A 19793-nucleotide genomic window follows, 5' to 3' on the forward strand; every position below is an offset into this window, starting at 1 on the left:
CCCCCCACCATTGCTACAATAATCGTATTATATACCGCTTTACTATATTACAAGGGAAATGCTTTTGTGGTCACCGCGGTGGTTTGAAGCTGAAGGAGCTGTAGCGAATAGCGGCAGACAGAGGGTTAGGCTGCCGAAACATCTTCAGAAACAAGATAAGTGCTCGAGAATTTTAATTGTGATCTAGCTTCCGATTCTCAATCCTAGGCACCATAATAATACAATTTCATACGTAGGCCTTCATAGTTTTTTTTTCAGCTTTTTCTTTCCAATAGCCTCACACGAAACAGTGTTCTAACTATACAAACATAAGTTTATTTATATTATTTCTCCCCTTCAGCCAGGCCCATATCAACGGGAGGCAGCTCACTTAAATTTTTACTGACTCCCTAAAATTTTCAAGGTAGGGTTGCAAATAATCTATAAGATAATGAACTTTAATATGGATGGATTAGCCCTCCTAACTTTTACCGCTTCCCTACATTTTTTGGGTGGCTACAAGCCTGGCCTCAGCTCTATGATTATTAATGTTTAGTATATGGTGGTACATTTGCAAAAGATTATATCGTGAAAGCATTGCGTTTAGTGTTCTGAGGTCCACAAGTAGCCAAAAGAAAAAAAGTCATAAAAGCAAACGCTTGAAAAGTTCCGCCTTTGTTAAGATTCGTCCAGTAGATTGATTCCTCTTATATTTTTTCACTCATCATAACATAACACAAACATTCATTATCAAAGGAAGCAGTGGATTAATAGTGGAGCGCTCACTTCTAGTGTGAGGGGTACCTGGTTCGAATTCAAACCGCATGAATTTGTGATGGACAACATCGTGTCCGTGGGTTTCCTTGCGATACAGAAGTTTCTTCCCACATGACCATTCCACTGATTCTTTTAAAGTCATTTACTCTCATTAGTCATCCGTCTCCCTTTGCCTACAGGACATATTCGTGGAATATAAAAGTAGAAATTTCATTTTATTTTATTCAGTAATAAGCCACTATAACTATTTTGCTTTCATTACTGTGAGAACATATCTGTTTATTTATTGGTTTAAATGTTTACTCATATCTTCAAAACACTTCGGCCAATTTTTAAGTCTTCACATGAATGAATATAAACAATTTACGAGTATGTTCCATGGGCTAAAGAAAACGACAGCAAGCGCGAAGATATTATGATGAAATAATATTGCTAATATGTAAAGTAATTTAATAATAGCACTGGTAAATTATTAGAATGCTCATAAACATAATTATCAGCGTAAGTTTGTGTGTTCTTGTGTTGAACTCAATAAAGAATTTAGATTATTTTTACTTGGCGAGATGTTTTTTCATGTATTAATTTCCTTAGGCATCCCTTTGAACACCTAATTATCGAATCCACGATGAACTTGCATATAAGAAATTAGCACTCTGCTATCAAATAATTATACTTTTATATAATGTTGATTTTTTCTTAAGAATGAATAAAATTCTTCATAAGATCGGTGGGCGACCGAAACATGAGAATATTAATTAGTTTCTTACCTCAGGCTGCAAACAATGTCAATAATATAGCAAATTAGTACTTTTCAACTTTGTCTTAAGATATTTAAATATTTTCAAATAATTGGTAATAAATAAATAGTTTGCTTTCAAAATAAATCTTAAATTATGTTACTTTTCTTATGCTTTGTGTTATTAGCACCGTCGTACACATTTGTAAAACATGGATCTTATCTTTCGCTAAGCCGTTTCCCTAGTGAGCGGCGCAGACTTTTTCCCCTGTACCGACCTGTGACGTTCAAACATGGTCGTCCTTGTTTTAAGCGTACAAGTTGCAGATTTTGCAAATCAATCGCAAATTTTGACTAGTTAAAATCGTCACATGAGCGAAAGGTAGTAATCAGCTCTTCGTAATCAGCTAGCTCTGAAGTCTTTTTTAGGGCAATAAAAAATCCGCGGATATATCCATTACGTTGAAGCCATCAATTTGAAACTACATCATACGAAGAAGAAATTATGATCAATAACAATTTTAATGTTATAATTGAAAAGTAATCATGCATAAGAAAGAAACACGTATCAAGGGCAATATACGTGTAAGATAATATGTAAATGCATTGGTCATCGATCCGCACGTACTGCAATAGTCTCTGTATTTGCAAGTTTCTTGGATAAAATTCTTGATCTCCTATACGTAGTTTCTTGCTGTGAGTTCCTCTCCCTCTTGCTTAGTTTGCTATATTTTTGCACTATGCTACTGTAATAATGCTAAATAATAATAACAGTGTTATTCATGCAACAAGAGTTTGAAAAATAGAAGATTAAATGTATTCAACCTATAAGGAAAGATAAAAATGTCGAGCAATTGTCCCCATTCTGATTGGTAGATGAGTTCTAGCTGTAGGGAGTTACCAGATAAGTGCTTGATCCTATAACATTGTAAATTATTTCTACATTTTCATCCATACGCACTCTACACTGAAAAAAATACACATTTTAATTGGATATATGTCATATCATATTTGAATCACTGATTGGAAAAAGGGAATAAGTGCATCAGACCTAAGTTTTCAAAAACGCTAAAAAACCTTCCCGAGGCGTTGTTTGTACTTGTTGCAAAAAGTGTATAATTGATTACTTGTAGCAAAAGAACTAACAAACACTAAGACAAGAAGGAGAATCTTGTATTGCAGCACTGCAATTGGTTAAATAAGATTAAAAATGGAAAAAATATTCCCTTTTTCCAATCAATTAGAGTTGGACGCAATTGTAATTGTGTGTAGGGCATGTAATGTGCAGTTTATGATAGAAAGCTATGAAAATATACATGCTGAATACAATGTTGTATGTTAATCTTGGATATATACAATATGTATCCGAACTATCACGCATGTTAGGCTTCTAACCCTTTTATTGTCACCGTTCGTTTTTTTTTTTTTTTTTTTTTTGTACAGCACATGTTATTCGTACAGCAAGAAAAGTAGTACAATAGACAGCTGAACAAAATACGTAGCAAAATACGTTCTCAAAATAGAATGACTTTACATAGGGTCCTATCCGTCTGCATCTTCGTCTTCTGCAGTTTCTTGGTCAGTGGTTTTCCATGAACAAATCATCCTATAAAACTTTTTGTATTGGTCAGGTATGCATTTGATGATTTGTGAAGAAACGTTTATCTTTTTCTGATTGATCGGGACTTGCCAATCGTATGCCTTTGACGTTGGCAATGGAACGTTTGTGACATTACTTTTGAGTAATCGAAAAATATCAGTTCTTAGTTTATTGATAAACTTATGAGCTTGCACATAACCTAGAGATTCTGCTTTGTAAACAGTGTCTCTATTTACTTACTTGGAATTTCACTGTTTTGTCCACAATGCTACCTGAAGATTTCTTGTAAAACGGTTACCACCAATGTTTAAAATCTAAGATTTCTTCATTGACAATTTCGTAAACCTGAAATTTAGAATCAGTATTTCTTACATTCGTAATCATGTGGTTATACTGTGCTGGTAAATAAATGCGATTGTGTCGTTTGAGTTCTCGTTTGATTATAACAAAATTTCGGTCACATGGTAAAAACTGTTACCTCTGACAGGCAAATATTGCTGTACAGTGATAAAGCGTTATGACACGATCAGACTGAAAAGCATTAATGTCATTGTATGATTCCAGTTTTGGTATTGTATGATCACCACTTGTATCACTGAAAACACGTAAATCTGTAACTGATTGGGCCAAATATTTCTCTATAGATTGTGCAATGCGAAGACAATGCGAAGTATCGTAACGTCAGCAGAGGGCTCTAACGGTTGTCTACATACAGTCTCACAGTTGTGGTGATATCCTATACTGATTGGAAGAAGGAAATAAGAAACGTAGTTATTCCCTTTTTCTAATCAGCGAGATATTTTGTCTTCTACATTGGTCATATAGAGTTGCCCAAACATTCCTATTTTCTACTCAACGATGTAACTATCTTAAAGGAACACATCTGCTATCTCAGGTTAAAATCGCAAAAAATTGTACTTATTCCCTTTTTCCAATCAGTGGTTCATTTTAAAATTAATAATAAAAGTATATATTTCATTTGAACGAAATCAGTTAGTAAGACTATTCATGGCTTTGGATTAATTGTTTTAACAAAAGAGACACTGTCCAAATTAATTAGGATAAGACGGAAGTATTGGAGATGGAGAAAAGAATGATAATAAGGAAGTGGAAAGAAGCGGATTGGATAAAGAAGGTATGAAGAGATAAACTGATGAACTGGACAGGGGGCTTACCAATTAATGAATCATGGCAAGGAAGTTTGAATAACATAGAGAAAAAATAAATAAATAAATAAATAAAAATTTAAAAAGAAATAAAAATAAAAGGCCCTTATAAGAACCAAAAATAAAGGAAGTGAATAATTGGAAAGTGAACACGAAGACTTATAGGATGGGCTGAAGGCCTCGGTAAATAAGAAAAAGAAAAATAAATAAATAAATAAAAATAAAAAAGTACAACAGTGACTCTATATATGACGGTTAAAGAATTTAAACTCTGTTATAACAACATTTATATATATGTCTGTATTTTCATTAATTTCGATCGTGTCTGAAGAAGGACATGTTAGATATCCGAAACAGTTACAAATTATAATTTAAAATAAAGTAAAGTTGTAAGCTTTGGTCAGTGTCTCTTTTGTTGAAATCAGTTATTTAAAAAATAACCCCAACAAAGTTTTTCATCACAAGACAAGTATACAGTCTGCATATTTATACCAATACGATTTATGACGCACCATATTATTGAGAAATAATATTAACAAAAAAAGAAGGAAATGGTTGTAGCCGATTCCCCCCCCCCCCAAAAAAAAAACTGCAAACAAATCATACCCTACTTATAATCTAGTCTTTCTAGATTTTTGAATTGGAACATATTATGTCATAAGTTTGACTTGATTTTAAGCAGGTCTCAGTGGCAACACAAGGTCCAAATGAAACAGGATAAACTTTGTAGCTGTACGGTTGGCTCGTTTCAAACTGCAAACTAACAACTAAAACATAATTAGAAGAAAAGTCCATAGGAAACTGTTTCTACATGCGAACTATGTATGTACCTTCTAGAACGGAAACTGTAATTACATCATTAGTTCCCTCAAACTACAATGTCACGTTTGTGTGTCTCACCACACTCTCAAGTTTCAATAATTATGATCATGTTTTTCGTCATGTGAACATCATCGTTATAACTTTGTGTAGAATAAACAATAAAGCAAAATCGTGAATTTCTTTTTACATTATGACACAATCGTACTGTACATTCCCACTCCATAATGTTTCAACATTGTAACCAGAATTAATAAATTATTAACTGAATTGTGACACTATTTTATGAAGTGATGCATTGAACATAGAATCTAATCCTACAAATTTGAATCCACTTAAAAAAAAATAACCTCACTATAATTTACCAATTTGGCTAAAGCATACACAGAATGTCTTTAAGTTTATTAAGTTGACTGTAAATGCATGCCTCTAAGTAATGTTGGCTGTTACGTTCAATCGTTCTGTTCACTCTACAGTACAGGTTAAAATTGTGCCTAATTGAATACTCTAATTATTTACATTAACGTTTATTTTCCTCACTTTACCTACTAACTACCTTGTGGTTACACAAACATTAATGCTCAAATCTAAACATGGTTGTGGCTCTTGCCTAATATCAAATATCACAGCATGTTCATGTTCAGTATCATCACTGTCCATTTTAAGATAATTAAATTGAAACAATTGAGTTATAGTTGTAAATAGAGTCACAATATCATATCGCAGAAATAGCAAATGTTAATGCTTAAATTTAAATACGCTTACGCCCTTGTTCTGTTTTCAAATTCTACAATATTATTGCAATTTAACCGAAACAAATTCTCCAAAAATGAGACAAATACCAATCAATAGATCTAATTAAAATGAATAAAATTATATGCGTAAATGTAAAAACTTCTGCGTAATTTTCGAGAAAATGCGGAAAATAAATTTCTTTTTAAATCTAAAAATTGATGCTGTACGCTAGAACTATGCCACCTACTGAGGGGAAATTAAAATTGAAAAGATACCCTTGATAAAATTCTCATTAGGAGATTAGAACGATGACAATACAGAGGTGGTCAATGGGATATAGTATAAAAGTATAATTAATTCCTAAATGAGGGACTCGGGGCAAGATAGTGCAATGCCATGTTTCAATGATTTGCAGACATATGAGAATTAAGTTTATTTAAAAATCCAGAAATCAGAGTGTTATTTTTTTCTGTCGGATAATGGGTTTATACAAGAGAGTCCAACGTGTTAACAATTGTAGCATACCACTATATTAGTTCTAAGCTCCCTTCATATACTATGTTTCAAGATGTGTATGATATAAGATAGCCACATACACATGCCACATTATGATGATGTCAAGAGGAATATTAATGGAAGTCCAACAAAATTCAATAACTATCAGTTTAATACTTTTTCTTCATATATTCTTTATATTTATTTAAATTACATTTAAGGTGAAATACAAGTAAGACCAATAAGAAACAGATCTTCTGGTTTCATAGTTAATAAATTAAATCCACTGCATGTTTTTCGAATTGCAAACAATGACTAACCGTCATCCCTTCTATGTACAACCAATGATTTTCGCAACAAATTAAGACAAAAGTATATATCGAAATTATATACTCCGCTAGTGAGAATGTTATTTGATTTCATATTCATCTCATATTTTCTTTGCCACTGATGTATAAAAGAAATATTAACACCGTTTAGTGTGAAACAAATGTTGTATATGTATTGCTTTGAGGAATATAGTTGTAAACCCACATGTTACATTTTACAAACCTGTAACGCCAGCTGTGATTTTCTTCTCATTGTTCAGTGGCATAAATTGCCTTCATTAACTTCAAATGAGAATTACTTCTCTCATTTCAGTAATAAATATTACTAAGTTTTAACATGGTACTGCTTTAAGAAGGAACATAAGTTGAATTTGGGAAACACAGTCCAAAGCCATATTATATTTTACAAAAATGCTCCAATTACCTCAAATTTGTATCCTTTTCAACAAATCATCTTCTCTAGCGTGAAGAACATATTCCCTTTTACTACTATCAATTAAGTCTTCAAATTGCTTTCTTTATAACTCAATATTTAATCGCGCGCTTTCTAATACTACATTTACTTCTCCTGATGAGTTGCTTCGATATATGGCATAGGATGTTAAAACTGAATCAATACTTATGAGACAAGATGTATTTATAGCACATTTGCGATCATCTCTAAATATTTCTTGAAATTCTTATCGAAAGTTAATAATACTACAGATAAAGATTCACAAACAATTCTTACTTCATTTTCGGTCAAAATGTGACATGTCCTATCACACTCTGAGACATTCCATTATAATTACTGTTTAACTGAAATGTCTAACGACAAGACACATATCAGTCGAAAACTGCAGAAAACCAAGTTTGTAGCACCAAAATAAATGACCGTCAATATCAAGAGTAATTGTTAGTTATTTGTTTGCTGGAAGAAATATTCTGTATATGTGGCAATTTACACGGTTAACTAATAAATTTTACCTCTTGCAATTTTTGTCTCTTCTCTTGTGAAATTGAAGTTCTATCATGATAAATATGACCCTTAGCCCATACTATTTTCGGTCCCCGGCATTGAAATTGAAGTGATAGAGCCTGTCTATCTCAGGTATACTCTTGGAAAACATGCGAAATATACTTCGGCCCCACCCCGCGACCCTCTGCCGGATGAAACCCCTCATTTGCTTAGGGAAAAAAGTGAATGACCTCAGCTATGTTGCCAATTTGTCATTCAGTCGTTTGGTCTTGACGAATGAAGATCGTAGGCTACTTAGAACGGCTAACAAGACAAAGCACAGCGAAGTCCGTGAAATAATCCATTGTGGCAGCACTTCCGCATTTAACAATTGAAAGATCTCGGCCGCAGCAATTTGTTCCTCCTATTTTGAGGGAGGAAAGGGAAAACACACATCGACAGTAGCGTCAGAAGGGACACAGTTGAAAGAGAAAAGATCTAGTAGATATATAAAATTTTTGGTTTGAACATACATAATAATGGCAAAGATGAAGCTGTTTATGAGACGCTAAATTCATGTCAAGTTGCCATTTCTTGCTATCTACTATCGCTTTGCTATATTCGATTGAATATTTAAACTCGAAAAAGTAATGTATTTTTACCATTTTCAGATTCAATAAAGATAGAGCGGATATGGTACTTATTCTTTCGATGATGAATCCATATCAAATATACCTTTCATACTACGACTTATCGTTTTTACTGTATATTGAAACCAGAAGTTCTAATAAATTATTAGAACTTTCTTTTTCAATGTGAAGTGATGGGGAAAATCAGATATATTCTTAGCAAGCTAAATAATAGAATTTTGTTTTTCCTCACTATCGTCTGTGTACTACATAAATACTACTAAAACTGGAAATGGTATGTTTTGCAAACTTCTGGTTTCAATAGAGGATTTAGAGTGATGATATCAGTTATTCTAGGACGCTGAATTCATATCAAAAAGCCATTTTTCTTAACTCCTTGTCGTTTTAGATGTATCTGACGACAGATGGATGGACACACGGACCGTTTATACCTATGTGTGTCGCAAAACTAGTTGAAACTAGGTTTTTTAAAAGAATTATGATCTATATTGGTAAACATTGACAATATGTGCAAGAAGGTCTCACGTTAAGCGGGAAAAATACCACAAAATAAGTGTGTGCTTTTACAAAAACATTTACACTTATTAAGGAAATAAAAAGTTGTAGTTTAATTCACCTGCTCTCTTCACTGTCATTATTCCGTTTTCAATAATCAATCAATTTAAGAACAGATGTTATATTTAGTTTTTGTAGAGAAACATGCACTTATAGCAAAACATTTTTCACCGCGAAGTTTTATTCTTGTATTATGAAATACGTGGGAGCAAAACAATCTTTGAATGTGAAATAGATAATCCGTGCAAAATTGTCTATGTCTTTGTGGTAATATGCGAATTTAGCATTTGTCCGAGTGATTATGTGCTCTGTTGGCTGCAATATTTGAAATGGTTTATATCAAAGCATGCAGAAGCTGCAGGGAAAGCGTGGAATTGATTTCCATGTGTTCATGCTCCCATACATCCTTGTTTGGAGGAAAAAATACGAGGGGTCATAAATTCACGCAAGGTTTTCTTTTTATTGTGGAATTCAAACGTGAAGACATGTCTTCCGTAAAATCGGTTTAGTTTCCGCTTTTTTATATATATATGTACACACCGGATTATGCCAAAAGCGTACCTGGATATAACGCATCTAACGTAAAATAGAGGCACAAAATGCAAAATAGAGAACTTTTCCAGCCTATTTGGATTTCTTTAATCTTAGACAAGAGACAGATTTGTAGCAAAAATGTAATACTTTCAGGATCAGATCGTTTAGAAACAAAGCATCACCATTTATTTAATTCAAGTATTTTCTGTCGTAAGTTTGAAAAAGTACTCACACAAAGAAATCGATACATTTAAAACCAATTGCCGTGAAGTACATCATTATATATATCGGATATTAGAGAATATCGAAATGAACCACTTCTGTAATCTTGTAAATATTTGTTTTTCACCTCCTTGAATTAAATTAAACAAGCAGTCTTATGATTCCTACTTTCATCTCATTTAATGTAGTTGAACATAGTATATCAGTTTCCTCCTTTATTTATTTGTTTTAAATAAACAGTTTTTCATCTCTTTATGTTTTCCCTTTTAGTATAGTTAAATGTTGTAGATCTATTTTTCATTACCTTAGAATATGTCCTAACGTCATATAAGAGTTAGAATAATTTTATTGATGTTAAGTAAGAAAATCTTGAGTTATAACCACACATTAGATATTTCATTTACAGTATTTTACACCAACCGTTAGAGGCCAAAAGAGAACGTGTCTGGTGAGACAACTTTAAATTGCAAATTCACTGTAAGCGAATCTTTCATTCGTCATTTTCATTCGTCTGACTTTCTAGCTCTGAGTTAACAATATTTATATTCAAACAATTGAAAAATTGTCTTACGATTCTGGGTTGATATGAGTTGATGTCTCACTGGGAATTGAATTCACGACCTCTCTTATCGAATTCGTTGGCTACATGCAACGACGTCTCTTCAAAGGTCGACATGGTTTTAAGACAAATTGATGTGATCTTATACCCGTATTATTTAATATAAACAATCATTTCTAATTAAACTTACAGGACAGTTAGTCGCTATATAAATAACACAGTTAGATGTTAAAGGTTTTTCTTACCATAGACGAACTTACCATTTTATTTAAAACGATACTTTCAACTGAAAGACACACAAATGTTTGGATCATTTTATTGCATACTCACTTAAATGAACCATCTCTATGGCATCCAAAGGAAGGTAAATTCCCAAATGAGGAGAAAAGTATTATCTTGAGAGCCAACTAATTTCATCTGCAACCCAAGAAATCATTAAAAAATATGTTGGTATCATAAGCACACGAAAAAAAAAAAACATGTTTAAGAAGGGTATGGAAATAGAACATATAAGACGGATTGATTGGGGACGCGGAAAATCTTGTTTTCCGCTTGAGTTGTTTGATTGATGCGACTGTTTGCGCTGTTATAACTTTCCAAGAGATTAAAAAGAGATATTGAACTCAGCAAGTAAAGGCTTCTCTTTTCCCCCGATTCCCTTCTAACTCCTGACGTGAAAGAGTTCCTGATCTTCCTCTCTTTCTTCGCTGCCGTCAACCCTCCCTTCCATTTCTTTATAACGCTCTCAATACACTGAGGACAATCCTACCAAGGATTCGATCGAAATCTTTTTTTTTTTTTCATAATGTGTACATAAAATAGAAAAAAAAGAAAAGAAATTGTCCATTTTCGTAGAAACGAACAATCGTTATATCGGACATCTTTTAAATTCTCTACAACAAATGTTAGCATGAACTACAGTGCTCGAACCTTTTGGTTAGTACGTTTTGTAGTTTTCCAAAAAGGATGGAAGTCAATAGTAAAGCTTTCAATATAACTTACGCTAATGTTAGTATTGCTGGAATAATATTGTTCTTATACATATAACAGAGAATACATTCACAGGTGATCATAATTCACAACACATATTGTTAAATGAATTATTCTTTGTGAATGTGTCTTTTTAAAGCAAAGGTACTTTTTTTTTTAATTTGTTATCTTTAACTTGAAATGTGCCAATAAACAATCGAGAAGTCAGAAAATCCGTCTTATACCTATGAACTATTCCAAATGTTAAAGTAAAATATTTGTCCAAAATATGACCTTTATAATGTTGCTTTATCTTGCAACTTGTCTCTCAGTTTAAGAAAAAAAAACTACTAAACAAATGTATGTAACTTCAAAATATTTTGCTTAATATTACTTACAAAATGTGCTTGTGATTAGTGATTAGAACAAGCAGCTTGGTCTTGCCTGCAAGAAAGACACGAAAAAAGGGTTCCCGATGGAATGCGGAGTTCAGACCTAGAGATGCATGTTCAAGACAAAGACCATGATTATAAGACTTGCGCAAGACCAAGACCCACACGTGCTACTTAAATATTTTTTAGAAGGTGAATAAAAACATAATGCAAACTCTTTTGGGCATATTGTTACCTCTACTTTTCTGTCTATTTTCATGCAAATATCCACCTAGTAGGCATTGTAAACAAGCTGTACTTGTGTGTGCGTGCGTGTGTGTGTAGGAGGGGTAATAAAGATCAAGTATGTTTGATACATCGTTTTTAGAAACTGTAAACTACGGAAGTATGTAAAGATAATCCGCATTACGCAGAGTCGTTTTGACGTATGATTAGCGTCATACTAAAGGTGTGACTACTGCAGTAAACATATGTTAGTCGAACTCTTTAATGTGGCACTAATCACGCGTCGGAACGACTCTGCATAAAGCTTATTATGTTTTGCTGAAGGAAATATACATGTTTTTATTGCTAACGAGACATTTAAAACATGAAATTCTTCGTTTTGTACTCTCCAGAAGGTCCGTAACAAGTATGAATTTAAACAATTTATATAGTGTCTCAACTAGTGTTCTAAAATTTCCGGAAATTTTGAACCTGCTTAAAAAAATATCATTTTTCGGTTTCTTTCCGGAAAAATTGGAAAAATCGGGAAAATAACAAAAATCTTTGTATTAGGTGAGTTTTACTGGTAATAGAACCGTTTTTTTTCGAACGTGTGAAATTTCAATATTGTGAATATTAATAAAAAAAATGAAGCATTCAAAATTAAAACTGTTGTAATTATTCAAGAAAATTAAAAGTCTGCACTCATTTCCTTTATGTGCCTTTTAGTCGTTTACTTCTGGTTGTGCATTAATTACAGAACTTTTACAATTGCAAACACATATACCATTATGAAGCGTTTCTGTTGCAACAAATGTGCTCTTTGATCTGGTGAAATTTTGTAAATTTTAACCACATTAATTCTTAAAAGAAAGAGCAGTAGGCAAATTTTACTAATACTGATGCACAAAAACATATAATTACTATTATTGAATATTCAAATACAGAAGTTAATATAAACTTTATATACAAAATTTTGTATGTAAACAAATACCTATTTTCTAGTGCGATAATTATCAATATATATAAAAATTTAATGACTATACTTGTAACTTAACAACTCTTGAACTATCAGACTGATCTCGTTAAAATTTTTCAACATAGAGAGGTTGGGACCTGAGATGGATTTTGACATTTCACTTGAAGGTGTAACTTGGAGGAAGGAAGTGCGGATATATATTGAAAATTACTCATCTTAGTGTCGAATCAATAGTTTTTGGGGTTGCCGAGATGAATAGTGACATTTCCGATGAAGCTTAAGTTCAAATTCAGCAGTGCAACTTGGAGGAAGGGGAGGGGAGATATATCACACGATGGAAAATGACCGATATTAGTGTCAAATCCATAGTTTTCAGGGTTGCTGAGATGAACAGTAACACTTCCTATGCTGTTAAATAAAATTGCAGCCTGCAACTTAGTGGGAGGGGAAAGGGGATATATATATATATATATATATATATATATATATATATATATATATATATATATATATATATAAATGATCGAAACTGACCGATATAAGTGTCAAATCCATAGTTTTCAGGGCCGCTGAGATTAACAGTGACATATCCGATGCAGTGTAAATCCAAATTCAACGCCGACTTTTGGGAGGGGGAAGGGGTTGATATATAAAAAATGATCGAAAACAGGGTGGATTGATTTAAATCAGTCTGATTTAAAACACGATTTTAATCAAGATTTAAATCACTTGATTTTTTAAATAAAAATCGTTGACTTAAATCAAATTCCGAAATAAATTAATTTAAAGTGAAAATAAGTAAAATCCCGTTTCTGTTCTATTATTTCGATTATAGAAGATAATAATCATAATACAATGAGACTCAAATATATGCACAGCACAGTATGAAAACGAGTATCATGCAGAGGATGATTAGGAAAAATCCAGTGTTGAACGGGTAACGGGAGAATCCTGCTTTCTTCTCTTCGTAACATAGGGTTTTTAAATCGTTAACTATTCTAACGGAGAAATCACATCGACATTTAAGACGAAAATTCTTTTATGTGCATGTGTCTATTTGTTTCTTTCCAGATAATAGGGGCGTATTTAGAGGGGCCCGATCCCCTTTCCGAAACAAAAAAAGAAAAAAGAAAAGAAAAGAAAATTAAAACTTTAGGCGAAATTTATGTACTAAATACATAGCATAGAAGTTCCTCGGGATCGTAATAGGGCAAATTTTGGATGCGTTAAAATATCGAATAATACTTTTGATAAAGTGGATTCTTTCAAATATCTAGGATCAATATTAACAGACGAAAACGATATTTACGAAGAAATTAAATGTCGACTAAAAGCAGGAAATTCGTGTTGTTATTCAGTTCAGAATCTCTTGTCGTCACGAATTCTGTCCAGGAATTTGAAGATTAAAATATATACGCCTGTTGTTCTCAGGGTGTCTAGTAAGCAAGCAAGCATAATCAAATTCCCTGACTTTCCCTGACAAAATTATAATTTTCCCTGACTTTGTCATTCTTTTTTTCATAGTAACTCATGAAAAGTAACTTATATTTAAATCATTAACATGAAATCTTTCAGTTTTACGTCTCACAGTTATGCCGGTTAGGCTAAAGGAGACGGTGATGAAATGAAGAAAGTGGGAGGAAACGGAAGAACCCCGAGAAAACCCACGACCACGGTGTTTGTCCACCACAAAGTCACACGGCGCAAGCTGGGATCGAACCAGGGAACCCAAGCCCCGGAGGTGAACGCTCTACCAATGAGCCACCGCGCCCCCAACTTATATTTAAAGTGAACTGTAAGTTTTCACCATTCTTTATATTCTTATACAATATTCTACAAACGTACACACGAACCAATTCATTTACCTGTAATTTATGACTATTTTAGTGGCATCCCTTCACCCGTCACGGCCTGGGAAAGATTTTTCCCTGACACACAATGAAATTCCCTGACCCTGCAAATTCCCTGACTTTCCTTGTCTGGTAGACAGCCTGCTTCTATATGGTTGCGAAACATGGTCGTTTACTATGAGGGAAGAACGTAGACTGAAAGTATTTGAGAACAAGATCCTGAGACAAATATTCAGACCCAATTGGAGCGGGAATGGGGGAAACTTCATCATGAGGAACTACATAATTTATACTTACCAAACATTGCTAGGGTCATCAAGTCTAGGAGACTCAGGTGTGCAGGTCATGTAGCCAGGATGGAAGAAATTAGGAACATTTTCAAATTCTTAAGTGGAAGACCAATCGGAAAACGACCATTAGGAAGATCTAGGCGCAGATGGGAGGACAATATTAAGATGAATCTCGCAGAAATAGGAATACAAAATAGAAAATGGATGCAGTTGCTAAGGATAGAAGTCAGTGGAGAGTTTTCGTGAACGCGGCATTGAACCTCCGGGTTCCATAGGCCATAGAGTTAATTAGTTAATTTTAGGCGAAATTTATGTACTTTACATGTATTTCGTGCCGCTGGCTAGTTTCCATTTTTTAAAAATATACTCCTGCCAAATATCAGGAACATTCGTGAAAAGAAAAATGTCATGTTGATAAACGTTGCTGTACGTTTTTTCCTTAATGCTTAAGAAATATTGTTTCGGATTGAAATAGGTTAACGATTGAGGATTAATTCGAAATTAAACCAAAATACTTTCACTTAAATGGCATAATTGGCATTTAATATTAATTCCTAATGTTTTTTCTCCAGTTCGCGACTTGTATTATACGAGGAGAAAGATTTGATTTAAATCAAAAAAATCGATTTAAATAAAAAAAATCAACAAAAATGATTTTTATTAAAAAAAATCTTGATTTTTTCCCACCCTGATCGAAAATGACTGATATTATTGTCGAATCCATAGTTTTCGGGTCACTGAGATGAGCAGTGACACTTCTAATGACGTTTAAATCCAAATTCAGCGCCATGACCTGGAACGGGGAGAGGGGATATACAGGGTGAGTCAAAAGTACTTGGTCACCTGCATAAGTCTGAAAATCGACGGGAAAAGTAAAAAAGTGATGATGGGAACAGAGGTTTGATGAGGGGCCTCAACTTTTGGAGTGTATGTCATTCATTGCCATCTTGAAATCCGCCATTTTGGATTCAAGTCAATTTTTTAAATGGGAAGGGGGTGTATGACACATCAAACAACACTAGCTTGAGCTCAGGAATTTAGTGGTGTAATCTTTTTTCTATTTGGTACAGTTTAGAGGTTAATAATGTTCAAGTGTGGGAAATTACCTTGATACTGACCCAGTTCTCTCTTTGTTCCAGGTTATCTAAAATGGGTCTGACACGTGAACAGAAGATCGAAATCATCCTTATATAAGGGGAACGCAGCTACCGAACAATAGCAGCTGACTACAACTGACAGCACCCAGACAGAGAACCGGTATCGCACAGCACGGTGGCTCACGTGATCACCAAATTCCGGGAGAAGGGCAATGTTCAAGATAGAGCACGTAGTGGGCAACCAAAGACTGCCACCAATGAGGAAGCTGCAACGGCCAATTGTTGCGTCGTTTGTGAAAAGTCCGAAACGAAGTACCCGTCGTGTGTTTCTAGCATGTACAATAAGCCAATCCTCCGTTGTCCGGATATTGCGCGCCAATCAGTGGCATCCTTACAAGCTGCACATGCAACATAAACTGAACGAGGATCACCCTCATCGCCGGTTACAGTTCTGCATGTGGTTTACTGAACAACACGAACTAGATCATGCGTTTGCCAAGGGTATACTGTTCAGCGACAAGGCGTATTTCACTTTGAACGGGGAGGTTAATCGACATAATTGTCGATACTGGTGTGACGCAAATCCAAACTGGGTTGACCCGAGTCGAGAACTTAGTCCAGCGAAGGTGATAGTGTGGTATACCCATATGGGACACCCTGATCCTTGGACCATTTTTCATTACAACACCTTAACTGCACCACAGTATCTGACACTGAACGCTGACGGTCTTTTCCCATCTTATTTTCAGCACGATGGAGCCCCTCCACACTATGGACTTGGTGTCCGTGAGTGTCTGGATGAACAACTGCCAGGGAAGTGGATAGTGGCCGCCCAGATCCCCTGACTTAACGCCCCTTGATTTTTATATATGGGGACATCTTAAGCAGATAGTGTATGCTGAGACAATCCGTGATTTGAGACACCTGGAGGAACGCATCCAACAAGCCTGTGACAAAATTTCAGGAGACATTCTCCTCCGTGTGCAGTCAGAGTGGTTGCGGCGACTACAGTTGTGCATTGCACGGGGTGGACAACACGTAGAAGGTCTGTTGTAGCATTCAGTATCAAGGTAATTTTCTACATTTGAACATTAATAACTTCTAAACTGTACAAGGTAGAAAAAAAAAACAAATTACACCACTAAATTCCTGAGCTCAAGCTAGTGTTATTTGGTGTGTCATACACCCCCTTCCCATTTAAGAAAATTGACTTGAATCCAAAATAGCGGATTTCAAGATGGCGGCTATGAATGACATACACTCCAAAAGTTGCGGCACCTTATCAAACCTCTGTTTCCATCATGTTTTTACTTTTCCTGTCGATTTTCAAACCTATGCAGGTGCCCAAGGACTTCTGACATTTCCGATGCTGTTTAAATTCAGTGCCGCAACTTGGGAGAGGGGGAAAGGGTGAATATATAAAAGTGATCGAAAATGACTGATATTAGTGTCGAATCCATAATTTTCGGGGTGACTGAGATCAAGAGTGATACTTCCAATCGAAATTCAGCCCCCATTAGTACTCGTAAAGGGTAAGGGTGACATGTAAATATTTGAAAATGACTGGTACTAGTGTGGAATTCATAGTTTTTGGGATCCCTAAGTCCATTGGTGACAGTTTTGGTGCCCTTTATGCCCAAAATGAAACGTAGTCTCCCCGTGTGAAGAACGGGTATTCTGCTAGTCTTTAACAATAAGGAAAGGAAGTTTCAGAAGTTAAATTCTTTAATATATTTGTCGCTGCTCAAATTTATGCACTTGTGCAGTGTATGTGTGTATATGTAAATAAGATCATTTCTCATTTTCAGTTGTTCGAAAAATATACAAATAATAAAGGGATATTTATTCAGATATCAAAAAACTAAAAAGTAAAATTAAAAGTTGTTGCTTTAAGTATTTTTCCTTTTAGCGAAATACGTTGTATATACGCTGCAGACACGTTACACAAAATAAGATTAGCATCAGGCGAAGAAAAAGTTTTTTTTATTATATTTCCCGGTTTTGATAATATTTCCGAACAAAATATTTTTTAGTGAGTTCAAAATTTCCGGAAATTTTACACAGGACAAGGAAGATACGTATCTCCATAAAATATATATTTGATTTTAACATACTGGTATTAACGAAAATGATTCTGGCCCTGTTTTTTTTAACACTTCTCTGCCATAAAACGGTACCTTTGTAAGTTTACTTAAGACTATTTAAATGCGTCTTTGTTAATTAATCTAACTAGGATTTTATTTTAGTACCTTTTGTAGCCATAATTCCTTTCTATCACGGTGCTAACTTTAAAGGAGTGCTGCAAATATATTTGTTGCCACAAAATTTCCCTATTCTAGTACAAGAAACATAACTACTCAATGATCTTAACTGTAAACTATTAACTATAAAATAGTTTTCATTTTAAAAGCATAGTGTAGCAAAATATTCGAAAATTTCAATTTTTCCCAATTTTTCCTTCTTTTTCCAAGCTCGGGAAAAAACATTAAAAAACTGGATTTTTACCCAAAAATTCCGTTTTTTTTTTTTTTTCAGGCCTTTACAACACTAATCTCAACAAAGGCTAAATATAAAATATACACAAATCTCACACAATTGTGGAAGACTTTTTCCGTTTTTTCCTATATGCATTATTACTTTTTAGGCTTTCACGTTTTGCTCAATACAACTCTAGAAAATTCACCCACTGCTCGCTTTTTACTGCTTTTTTTTTTTTTTTTTTTTTTTTTTGAGTTTTACATTAAACTTACAATAAAACCAAAAGTTTCTTTAGGGTAAGATACTGGTGTTTTGACCATTCCGTGACTTCAAATTCAGGTTTCCATTGATACATCGTTGCAGAGTGAGTATTGCTCCAGAATCTCAAAAGTAATTTTACTTTCGATCACCCGCTTCTGTCTGTCAAAACTCTCTTGAGCCAAGACCCGTTTCATTATTCTTAGCTGCCTGGGGCTGTGGGTACGAGTATTGCTTAGTAGAAACAAACAAGAAGAGTAAATGTTAGTCAAATGCAATTTCGATATATGATTTGCATTCATTTGAAACTAACCTTCAGCACGGAGAATGGAAATAAGTTGGAATGATGTATAAAATAAGACAGGGAGCACAATTCTTTGAATTTATGGAAGGTAAGATCTTCAGAGTCTGATTTACTCTAGCCATCATTCATTTATGGAACTCCGTGATTGAATCCTAGGAAAAATATTTGTGTGACTAAGACAATAGATAAGCTAAAAGTAAAATAACAAATTATATAACCGAAGTTCGAAAACTAAAGCGATATACAGTAGGGAATTTCCGTAATTCTGTACATTATCATATCATACTTACATGAAGATGAACAATATTGTGTTTAAACAAAACATGTTGCTATAACTATTGGCGCATTAAGAGAGGCAATGATACGCTTAATTTTTATTATATCTTATAAATAGTGTAAAATTTATCTACTTAAAGCAAAATATTACTTAAATGCAAGACTTGTAATACCAATGGCCCCAGTGCCATACCATTCGAGTTTTGGCCTTGGTCTTTCACTTGCTCATCACTATACGTAGATGCTTTTACAATTCTTTCAAAGGAAGTGGTGGTCTAAGGAATTTGTTAGCAAAGGGATTATATCAATATCATCTACTATGAAGAAAAAGGAAGAAAGAAAGAAAGGAAAAGATAACCATTAAAAATTGAATTCGATAAATCAAAATGTAATAGGATAGGATAATAATAGTTGCAGCTATTGAAATTGTCACACCTATGATCTATTCTTTTTAGACTTCGAAATTATGTTATGCGTAACTATCGTGAGTTATACAGAAGAACGACATATCTGTCCGTCTGTCCACAGGTAACGGAGCAAAAATGGTCAGAAATATCGTGAAGAGGTTTCTACCAATTGATTCAGCGTCCGAAAAAAGGTTCC

Source organism: Thermobia domestica, chromosome 2 (assembly GCF_964235325.1).
Source record: "Thermobia domestica chromosome 2, izTheDome1.hap1.1, whole genome shotgun sequence".
NCBI classification, from domain to species: domain Eukaryota; kingdom Metazoa; phylum Arthropoda; class Insecta; order Zygentoma; family Lepismatidae; genus Thermobia; species Thermobia domestica.